Source organism: Patella vulgata, chromosome 3, assembly GCF_932274485.2.
Source record: "Patella vulgata chromosome 3, xgPatVulg1.2, whole genome shotgun sequence".
Lineage (NCBI taxonomy): Eukaryota > Metazoa > Mollusca > Gastropoda > Patellidae > Patella > Patella vulgata.
The window spans coordinates 61,057,259-61,069,903 of record NC_065881.2 but is presented as its reverse complement, the minus strand read 5'-3'; the positions used below and the strand labels follow the sequence as shown (position 1 = coordinate 61,069,903).

The following is a 12,645-nucleotide window of genomic DNA, read 5'->3' as shown; positions in this document are numbered from 1 at the left end:
TGTATTGATTGCGCCGAGTTTATAATTTGATTATGTTGTTCTGAATTCATTAAAGCTTTTAGGGCGTAAGACCGGTAACATCTTGATTGACAGATGAAAAAGTCAATATATTCATTTTCTAACATCTCATTTCAAGCACACGGATGTAGTCAAAGATAATGAGAAGAAAATAAGAGAAACATCCATGTTTGATTATCATTTCCTCTGATTTCTCCAATGAATCAAAGAAGACACCATAAATATTGTATTTTTGAAATGAGAAAATGAACACTTTAATTTTGTTCAGTGCTGGATTTATCTTTCTGTGTACATCCACGGATGTGTCAGCTACTATCAGATACGTCAACGCGCGAGCAGTTACTTCTACAGATCACTATCTGGATGTTGTACCAATAGAAGAAAAACTGACCTCTTCTGTAATGTGTGTAAATCTATGTACTACTGATGCTAGATGTTTATCTATTAACTACCATAAAAATAAAACATGTCAGCTATTGGACACATTCTACTGTAAAAATGATACATATGTACTCCAACCAGAATCCGGATTTAAATATATGGATGTAGATTTTAATCGTCAACCTGATGTAAGTATTTGATAAATTCTTTCCTGAAAATAGTTAACTTTTTTATCTATATTTTCACCATTTTTTAATTTATATATTTTGGAAAACAATATGTAAATGAAACAAAGGGAAAATTGCAATAAATAGTGACATAACTTGTTAGTTTAGGCGGGTCTCATGGATCTGTTCTTATTAGGCCATTTTTTAAAGGATACGTTAAAGAATTCAGTCTACATCTGAGTCTAACTAAACTTGTCCTGTATTATAGAAAGGGCAGCTTCGTGTTATTCTATACTTGATAGTCGTTTTAATGAGTTACTAATAAAAAAAATGGTCCTAAACGTTAATTTTATACACCCACATATGGTCGTATATGCTGATTACACTATTTTGCCTGATTACACTATTTTGCCTATACCGTTTTTTTAGGACTTCGAATTTTGTCTAATGGTTTGGATTGTTCGTACTTGGTTTTATTTTATTGTAATCATCCGGTCTACCCATACTTTCTTGTCAGCACTGTATTTTACCTTACAATGACATCGATATCTAAACATCTAATTTTTGGTTCTCTGTGGTACGTGCTGGAATAGATTTGAAGTATATCTGAACCATGACATATCATACATTGACACCTGGTTGAGGGAGATAAAATAAAAAAAAATCTCTCAAAATATTAGCCCGTGTCATTTTCTCCAAACATTTGAGCAAAACTCCGATACTTTTTGATCCAGGGCAAGTTGCCCTAATGATAAACACGTACAGTTACCAATCATCTATTATCAGGAGCGGACTGGGTGTCGGACCGCCAGACTTGGTCCGATGGCCCCAATGGACCCGATTGGACAATTATTATTTGACATACAATTTTGTTCAAAATACCTAAAATTCATCTATGAGTGAGATTCAGGAATAGTGAATCAAACCGGATGGTTTCAGAGTCCAAAGCTACCAGCACACCCCTTACAATTTTAATATGCTAAATTATGATTATAAATGGTTGCAAACTGCGAACTTTTTAAAACCGAAACCAAGAAAATTGGACACCAGCTACAATCAGTCGATCGCCATGAGCGTTAAAGGACAATATTGATGTCAATCATTATCACATATGGAAGAACTGGTTAAACACGTTCCAGATATAATTTTAACACAGAAATCATTGTTACGATAGATGCGTAATGAAGGTTTCAACAAACGGAAGTGACGAACGCAAAAGGAAAACCCGAGTTACCCTTCTATATAACTGACTTAAGTGACGAGTGATAACAGATACACGGGCGAATTTCTGCTCACTAATAATTCCTTCCAAGACCAAAAGTTATTTGTGTGAAACTGTGAGAGGATATCTGACAATTCAAATAAGAAATTTACTGTCACTAGAAAAGAGAAAACGAAAAAATATAGAAAATATCCGTGCATTACCATGTTTTTATTAATTATAGAATGAATAAAAACAAGTGAATATACGGACTATTTTTATTTTTCTCGTACTCTCTTATCTAATGACATTTAATTACTTTTTTGAATTGTCAGATATCCTCTCACAGTCTCACATAACAACTGTTGGTCTTCGAAAGAATTATTAGTGAACAGAAATTCGCCGTTTATCTGTTACCACTCGCCACTTCAGTCAGTTATATAGAAAGATAACTCGTGTTTTCCTTTTGCGTTCGTAACTTCCTTTTGTTGAAACCTTCATTACGCATCTATCGTAGCTATGTGTTAAAATTATATTTGGAACGTGTTTAACGAGTTCTATCTCATATGTGATAATGACTGACACCAATATTGTCCTTTAACTGGGTTGATCGATGGGTGCATGTACGTACATTGAGTGCGATAGGTTTTTTAGTATCTTTGGATCTGCTGAAAAGGGGGGAAAATGTTGTCATTAGGGCAATGGGAATATGAGGACATTGACGGGGGCATTTCCATGAGTATTCGAGCTAACTCTTTCGGAATGCGGGGGCACTTTTTTCAAAAATGAGGGCACTTTTTTGTAACGGGGGACACACACACCTATACCCTGATAAGAAATCTCATCGGATTCAAACATTATCATAACTTTTCCGGTTTCTATTGTTTTTGCACGCGTGAATTTGAACCGTATTCGTCGATATTCTTCTCGTCACGGACAGCTTCTAGGACTTAATCCCCGAAGTTAAAAGGTTTTTTTTTTTCAAAAATCGCCGATAATCATGAATCCAAAATTTCTGACAAATTCTGATAAATGTATTTTAAAATATTTTTTTTAGTTTATCGACGAATGTTTATACACACCCACACACAAGACAATAGAATTAATATTATTCTTGCGGACTTCTCAAAAGTAATTTGAAGCGATATCTTCTCGGGGTTATCACAAGAAGTCAAACATGCAATATTTCCTATGCAATCTATTATTGGGTGATGAACTGTTTTTTAATACGCTATTTGCTGGATAAAGAACACAATCAACAAAATATGTAAGACTTTTGTAGAATTTTTGCTCTTTTAGTTAGTAGCATTATATTAATTAATATCTTTGGCTAAGTCGTATCTAATGCACTCTTGAATGAGTGACAGATTGGTGTACATAAAAAGAGTTATAATTTGGTAAACATTAGCTGGTTCCGTGGGAATGAGAATATCATGTTTAACACGTGATCGGAAAATTACGATTGCATCATTTGTCTTAATTAACCAATCTCTATAATTATTTACATCATATTTGACCAATTAGATAATTGAAGGGCCAAAACCAAAAGCTACAAAACTATCATATTTGTGAGCAATCGTCAGACTTTACTGTTATTGTACTATGCTTGTATCTATGTATCCGGCTATGATATATAAAATGTAAAAACGAACTGTTGCATTGTTTTTCCTGGTAAGACAAATGTCTTAACTTACTGAGAAAACAGTAAGAAGTAAATACACAACGTGGAGGGGAAGCAAAGACGACAGGTGAAAATGCTAGACAATCACAAGGCTATTAAGATATGTAACAAGAAAAGATGCATGGGTCATACGTAGGATATGGCGACCGGTATTAGTACGTGGACCGCTTTCGACATCTGACAGAAAGACCCATGGTGCTACAAATATTTGCATTTTATCATCGATCAGAAAAGGTAAAAATTAACACATAGCTTGGATACAGCTTTCTTCGAATGAAAAGTACGTACCGGGATATTAGTTTTGGAAATTTTTTTTATCTTGGATAGGGATAGTAATGGTGGCTGATTAGGGACATGAAAAATAATATAATTTGTTTTTTATAATTTTCACCCAAGTCAGTTTTAATATAATTTGTTTTTTATAATTTTCACCCAAGTCAATTTTAATATAATTTGTTTTTTATAATTTTCACCCAAGTCAATTTTTACGGAAGCGTATAGGGGTCACGCCAAATTTTGTAGAAGACCTCGAGATCCTGCGATCCTGTGATACTTTCTTGAGATCTCAACTTAATGTTCTCGAAATCCCCTAATAATTTTCTCGAGAATCTCCCATCCTGTGTTAACGATCTCGAGAATTCGAGTTAACTTTCTCGGGATCTTGCCATCCTATGTAAATTTTCTCGAGATCTCGGGTGTTTTTATGCGTGCGCGTAGATTTAACGTATTCTCAGCGCCCCACAACCAGTCGTTTCGTAGTTTACCCCCCCCCCCCCCCCACACACACACACAACACTTTCCCCAAAACCTTAATAGCACGATAGAGCCTACAGATTTTAACGGATTTGTTTCAAATTTAGTGTAAAGTATTGGTGCCATGAGAGGGCGGTCCCTGTCGCTTCTAGCGCACCTTGTCGTTCTGGAGTTGTCCACCTTTTCCGAAAAAAATGTTAACCCATTAGAGGCTAAAGTTTTTAACTGATTTTGTTTTTCAAATGTGGTGTGAAGCACTAGGACCTTTCGATTTTCAGTACTTCGCAAACTTCTGTTCGAGAGTTACCCTCTTTGTCCGTATTTTTTTCAAATGTGACGATGAGAGGAAGAACCCTATCGATATAGAGCATTCTTTGACCTTCTGTTCCGTAATATAACCCCCCCCCCCACACACACACACACACCCTTCACCTCCCTGGAAGCCTTCTTCACGTCATATAGAGGCTTCGCTTTTACAATTTTGTGTGAAGCTTTGGGTCATTCATATTCAATGGTTAGCGATCTTCCGTTCCAGAGTTATACTCTCCATTCTTTGAAAAGCTCGTTTTTAAAGGATTTTCGATATTCAGTGTTCCGCGACAAAGATGACTGACCCCTGTTAATTTTCAGCAATATAAGGTTTTCTAACCCAGAGATATAACAAGCACGTGAACACGATAAAGATTAAATTTCTTGATGAATGCTAGATCCTTATTCAATTTATTAAACAACCAAGTTTTCCTTTCGAATAATTTGCTGTTGAGGCATAGATGCTGCGTGGGCGTATCTCCACACTTTGCGTGGCTATCGTTCAAATTCCTATTTTCCGGTAAACCTTGTGAACGCGTTAGAGCCCAGAGTTTTTCAAGATTTTTTATTTAAAATCTGCTCCGAAGCATTTGTGCCACAAGACAATAAACTCTATATCTAGCTTTATTCTAAAACAATATATGGTCTGAAAACCATGCGAAAAATGACATTTTCAATTAAACGTCGCTCACACATTAAATTGGAATAATTTAACAAGCATGTCTGTAATTCAAAGCTTCACACATTAAAGCTAACGTGGCAGGGTTTTGAATTTCATATTTGGTGTGAAGTATTGGGGCCATAAGAAGATGAACCCTATCGATTTTAATCATATTTCAAATTTAGTGTAAATCATGGGTACCCTATCGATTGTCCGTTTATTCTTTCATTAGTTAGCAGTTTTCCTTTGTAAAAAATGTTAGAGTACATTTTTTTTTATCAAATTTGGTGCGAAGTATTGGGCGAATGGTGGCTTCACAACGTGGAGATACTATCATGTAAAGTTTTATATTAACCCGGGATCTCGAGAAAATTTACATAAGATGTCAATATCTCGAGAACATTAACTCGAATTCTCGAGAAAATTTACACAGGATGTCATTATCTCAGGAAAATTGTCAGGGGATTTCGAGAAGATTAAATTGAGATCTCGAGAAAATTAACAGGTGATCACGGGATTTCGAGAAAGTATCACAGGATCGCAGGATCTCGAGACGTTCTATAAAATTTTGCATGACCCCTATACGCTTCCGTATCAGCCACCGTAATACTATCCCTATTTTGGGGGAATTTCCAAATAATTAGTAGATATGACTACAATTTAAGGATCTTTTGTAATTCCAATCTTCTGGGATAATTATAACTTTTACTTTAATTAAAATTTTAATTGAAAAACGAGTTAAAATCAATGCCTGCAAATGCATATTTACTTAGACAATTGCTAACCTATCTTATCAAGACGTGTACTTTGTTAAATCATCTGAAGCGGAACAAGTCGCTTAAGAATATTTTTTTTTCTTTTTACGTATTTGATTTTCCAACATCAATAATATATCTTACAGTAAAACATAAAATTGATTAAACCAATAACGCATACACCGAACTCAACAAAACGCCTGCATGTTCCATATGAATCGATATCATACACTGCCCTGTTATATAAATTCACAAATAATAATATGAATAGAAAATGAATCTTGTCTCTCCTCATTCCTTGAAGATCCATTATGTAAGCTTTAGATAAAGAGCTGGTGGGTCTTGCTATAATAGTTCAAAAATAGATAAGAAAAATGAACATAGTGAAAATTTCAGTCAAATTACTTTGTTTTGATCAAAGAAATGAGTATTTGAAATTTGGACAAAATCATAACGTAAATAGTTTAGATTGCCAAGTATCAGTACTACGTTAATAAATAAAGTCTTGATTATCCATTTTAACGTAAATTATTAAATGGTGCTTATGGTCTAATCCATTCAATAAAGAAAACGGGGGAAATAGAATTCCTTGGATGAGATGTAGTATAAAGGCTGAAAATATATTGTTCAGTAGATGTGGAAAAGTCACCAAAAAATAAAATCTGATCTTAGTAAATCATCTCAAAACTGTGCTAATGTATTGTGTAAAGAGGGTTCAATACCCATTTCAATAATTCGCTTGCACGTATAGGGGTCTTGAGCTGTGAAAAGAAAGTGGGGTACCCGGACAGGCGACCCTACTCCCTTGTCACGTTTAAGTGGCTTGATACAATGGCAGACCTTGTGATTTCACGCACACGCGTTAAACCACTAAACCACCCGTCATAACAATAGCCACTGCCTACTGTTAAACTACATAATAAACTAAATTGTTGTAAGTTGTCTTTCTTGTCAGACATTTTTAGCAGATAAAATATTCCAGCTGGCGGAGAAAAATATGAACAATTTTTTTTATATAAAAACTATTATCCATTTTGGCGGGAATAAAAATGAAATCTGTGTGAACCCTGATTGCACGTATTCAAATGTGAACAGGAAAACTTAAGACTACAACAACTTCCTAGGCGAAACTCGAAAAGTCGCCAGCACAACAGCAAGCCAAAATTGGAACGTGTGGTCTATTCACAAGGGCGACCAGACCAGATTGTATTTTAGTTTGATTTTCTATCGATTGTTCAACTTTAATAATCTGCGTTGAATTTTCAGGAGTTGAACCAATACCAGAAGTCAGTTGGCTGTGTTTCGCATAACAGGTGTTCTCCTAAATGTAAAGGTAATGTTCTGTCATTCTATTCCATAATTATCTTTGATATATACGTTCGGGGACTAATTGCGTGAAAGAAAGGGTTACATATTCATTATTGTTTACACATTTTAATAAAAGTAAATTATAACGTACATTATCACATTCTCTTGCATCAGTTCGAACATCAATGCCATCGGTACATTCTTAATTAGGCTAACACCATCTCATCCTGTAATACACTGTGGACAAATTTAGTAACAGTGTGTAGCCTTACACCTACACCTCTTATTTAGTTTTCAGCACTACAAGAATATATCTTGATATCAAGTCTTATTCTAACATCAATTGCATCTGCACATTATATAAGTTTCTATCGAAAAAAATAATTGGCAGATGAGTGGAAATGTCATAACAACAATTTTTATTCTATTTTAACGAAACTTAAAATATAGATCTATCTCCCAAAGATCTCGGTTCCTTTCGATATTGGCATATATCGGACCATAAATTCATGGATTATGGTCCCTGGTTCTACGAAAAATCACGTTTTTAGCTTGTGGACACTCTGGAGGTCACAATTTTCATCTGATTTTAATTAAACTTGAAATGCATGATTATAGCCCAAAGATCTTCCATTCGACATTTGCGCATATCGGATCGTAACTTCCTGAATTATGGCCCCTGGTTGTACGCAAAATCGCATTGTTTTAGCTTGTAGTCCCTCTAGAGGTCACACATAATTATCCGATGTAAAAAAAAACGTTTGAATATATCACCTTTACTCTGTAATAACGCTTTATTTGGAATTTCGTGAAAATCGGACTAAAACTACCGGACAAAATGGCCGATCCTCGTACGCAAATAGTGGAAAAATATGGTACCGGGTATATCAAGGTTGTGGACCCTCTAGAGGTCATAATTTTGATGAAACTTGGAATACATGTTTATAACCCAAAGATCTTGGTTCCTTTCAAAATTCGCGCATATTGGATCGTAACTTCATGAATTATGGCCCTTGATTGTACGAAAAATCACGTTTTTAGCTTGTGGTCACTCTAGAGGTAACAATTTATATCCGATTTAAACAACAGCATCGCTATCGCTGAAATATACGTCCACATTCCTGCTTTGATTCATATGGTACTTTTTAAAATAAAGTTAATGTGAGTGTGACGCCGCCCCTTGGAGTCGGAACATGCGTCAAAATAAATAATTGCTATTCTTACGGTATAAGGAATATGCCAACTTCCAAGATGACCCATTCAGATTCAGAATTCCAGCCAGTAGACAAAAAATAACCCGCAGAAATTGGGTGTGACTCTGCCCCTGGGGGTTGGACAATATAAATAGGTACAACCCTATAATGGATCATACCGAATTGGATCTAAATATGTTAATAATTTTGAATTATTTGCACACAATATATTAACAAAAAGTGGGTGTGGCACCGCCCAAAGGAGGGGGGGGGGGCATGTACCAAAATCAATAGTTGCCGTCCTTGGGGTATAAGGATTAAGTATACTAAGTTCCAAAATAATCCCTTGAGAATTGTGGCCTTCAGACGCTAAACACAAAAAATGGGCGTGGTTCTGTCCCTGGATTCAGGACATGCAACAATAGTTGCCACCCCTAGGCTATAAGGAATACATGTGCCAAGTTTGAAAATGCGGCCAGTATACGATAAACACAAAAATTTGGCGTGCCTCCGTCCCTAGAAGTCGGGACATGCACCAAAATCAATAGTTCCAAAACGATCCATTAAAAATTGTGGCCTGTAGGCAACACACAGACACACAAAACAAAAATGGGTTTGTCTCAACCCCTGGGGGTCGGGTATTCACCAAAAACAATAGGATCATCCTTAGGGTATAAGGAATAGATATGCAAAATTTTAAAAGAATCTGTAAAGAATTGCGGCCTGTAGGCGACACAAAGACACCCACACATATTGGGCGTGGCTCTGTCCCAAGGGGTCGGGCATGCACCGAAAATAATAGAGGTCATTCTTGGGGTATAAGGAATAAGTATGAAAAGTTTCAAGTCGATCCATGAAGAATTGCAGTCTGTAGGCAACACACAGCCACACACAGAGAAAAAAGGCGTGGCTCTGTCCCTGGGGGTTGGGCATTCACGAAAAGCAATAGGGATAATCCTTAGGGTATAAGGAATAAGTATCAAATGTTTCAAGATGATCCGTTAAGAATGGTGGCCTGTAGGTGACAAACAGATATAAAATATGGGTGTGGCTCTGGCTATGGGGGTTGGGAATGCACCAAAAACAATAGGAATAGGTGTGCAAAGTTTCAAGACAATCCATAAAGAATTGTGCCCTGTAGGCGACCCACAGACACCCCCCACACACACACCCACACACCCACATACACCACCACACACACACACCATCACACACAGGGGCGACGGCATAATACGTCCACATTATGAATGCGGACGTATAAAAACCGTTTCAATATGTCACCGTTACACCCTAATGATGGCTGAATTCGAATTTCGGGAAAATCGGACCAAAACTGCCGGGCAAAATGGCCGCCCCTCGTACGCAGATAATTTAAATATATGGTATATCAAGGTTATGGTCCCTCTAGAAGTCACATTTTGACGAAACTTGCAATATAGCTTTATAACCCAAAGATATTGGTTCCTGTCGATATTCGGGCGTATCAGATCGTATCTTCCTGATTTATGACCATTGATTTTACGAAAAATCGCTATTTGTTTAGCTTGTTCTCTATCCATCTCTTGCAAAATGTGGGCTTATCCTGCCTGACAGTCGCTGGTTTAACGTATTTTATCTTCAAAATAGATGTGAAGCATTGGGACAATGAGAGAATGAGCCCTATCAAGGTTACTTGTTCTGCGCTCATCAGTCCAGAACACCCCCCTCGCCAACCTACCCCTTTTTTAGAAGACTTTGTGAAAGCGACAGATACACCAGTTTTTACTGTAATTTTTTTTTCAAGCTTGTAAACACGAACATGCAGCTGTTGTGTGGGCGTATCTCCTCGCTTTGCGTTGCCATCTTACAAATTGTATACAGCCATTGTGTTAATACTTTTTTGTTTAATTTTCGTGTACATGAAGTTCAAACTTAATCATACCACAGTAATATAAGGTCTGTACTCTTTGCCTACAGCTGGAATTTACTACCCAGATTTGGTAGAATTTATGTCATCGGTTGACTGTAATTTACAATTCCTTTTTATTGGTTTGAATCGACAGGCCACATGCCAATCATATGGGGGAATTCCGCCTAACGTATAATTTCTGCTCCCATGAACATAATCGGTCTAAGTATTTCATTCAAATGAAATGAAATGGGGTTTAACGTCCTACTTATTTCATTCTAACGACCTTTTATAATGATATGTTATTTTTTCAGATTGTTCTCTTTGGAATGCTTATAAGAGCCAAATATATGGTTATATAGATCAGGAAGCGGCAACCATTGAAGAAAAGACAATCACAACGATGGACGGATGCAAAAGTTATTGCTATCTCTTTGATGTTTGTAGAGCGCTTACTTATATTGCTGCCACTGAGCAATGTACATTACTATCATTAACACGAGACATGGCAAATCCCGACTCATTCAAACTATCAAATGACATTGTATACAGAGAACGATGGTGTGTTTAAACGTTTATTTTTCACAGATCTTGTTCGGTTTATTTTCAAATGAAAATTCGGGATTTTGACGTGCATCATGATGCAAATCGAAACCAGTTTTTAACCAATTATTACCATGTCTATTCCCCAAATGTTTGACGCATAATATACCATACTGATACCAATTTCTATAAAGAATAAAAAACAAAAACAAAAAAAAACCAAAAAAAAAACAAAAAGGCATTGGAATTTTCGAACTTAGATGCAACCACATTTGTAGAAATATTGTCGTTGCGTCATTGTTTTAAAATTTATAGACAAGGAATAGAGAAAAATGATGGCATTATATTGTATTAATTAATATCTTTGACAACTTATTAGATTCACATATGTAGTATGTACTTAAATCAACTTAGTGAATGAATGACATATTGTTATATAAAAAAGAGTCATAATGTGGTAAACATTCAATTCTAGGTTAATAACAGATATCTCATGGGAAGTTTCTCCAGTAAATTACCATTACCATATAAGGGTGGGTTTCGACGTCATTTGGCTCAATTAACCAATCTCTCTAATTATTTAATGTGTTCCTTATTTCAATTTAAAAATACTCCTTACAACTCTATAAATCTTAAATTACAAATTCCACATCATTTATATCATATTTGACCAATGTCTGTGTGTCGCCTACAGGCCACAATTCTTAATCGATTGTCTTGAAAACTTTTCACACGTATTCATTATGCCCTAGGATGACCTGCTTTTTTTTGGTGTATGCCCGACCCCCCCCCCCCCCACGGAACAGAGCCACGCCCAATTTTTGTGTGTGTGTCTGTGTTTCGCCTACAGGCCTCAATTCTTAACAGATCCTTTTGAAACGTTGCATACCTATTCCTTATACCTTAAGGATGATCCTTATTGTTTTTGGGTAAATGCCTGACCCCAGGGACAGAACTACAGCCATGTTTTCTTTGTGTGTCTGTGTATTGCCTACGGGCCACAATTCTTAATGGATCGTCTTGGAACTTTGCATATATATTCCTTACAGCCTAAGGACGGCAACTATTGATTTTGGTGCATGTCCTGACCCCACAGGGCCAGAGCCACGCCAAATTTTTGTGTTTATCGTATACAGGCCGCAATTCTGAATGGATCAGCTTGGAACTTGGCATGTTTATTCCTTATAGCCTAAGGGTGGCAACTATTGATTTTGGTGCATGTCCCGACCCTCAGGGGCAGAGCCACGCCTAATTTATGTGTTTACCGCCCGAAGGCCACAATTCTGAATGGATTATCTTGGAACTTGGTATACTTATTCCTTATACCCTAAGGAAGGCAACTATTGATTTGTTTTATTTTAGTGCATGACCCCCCACCCCACCCCCACCTCAGACCTTTGGGCGATGTCACATCCACTTTTTGTTAATATTTTGTCTGTAAATGATATATAGGTTGAAATTATTAACAAATTTGGATCCAATTCGGGATGATCCATCATAAGGATGTGGCTATTTATATTGGTCCATGTCCAACCCTTTTGTGTTTTTGTCTACAGGCTGGAATGAATCGTCTTGGAACTTGGCATATTTATTCCTGCAAGGATAGCAACTATTTATTTTGGTGCATGCCCTGACCCCCAGGGGTGTTTAAATTCAGCATATCAATCATTTCAATAACAGGGTGGTACCTATTTATATTGTTCCAAATCCACCTCCCAGGGGCAGAGTCACGCCCAATTTTTGTATTTATCATCTACAGATTGCAATTCTGAATGGGTCATCTTGGA

General features: G+C 36.5%; 1 long non-coding RNA gene across 1 annotated transcript; it reads left to right on the top strand.

The window, feature by feature from the left end:
- The first annotated feature begins 161 nt into the window (after nt 1–161).
- LOC126814244 (uncharacterized) lies at nt 162–11,606 on the top strand. The gene is made up of 3 exons (XR_007677450.2): nt 162–587; nt 7,193–7,259; nt 10,630–11,606. It is a non-coding gene; the product is annotated as an uncharacterized LOC126814244 (long non-coding RNA).
- Nucleotides 11,607–12,645: the final 1,039 nt, after the last annotated feature.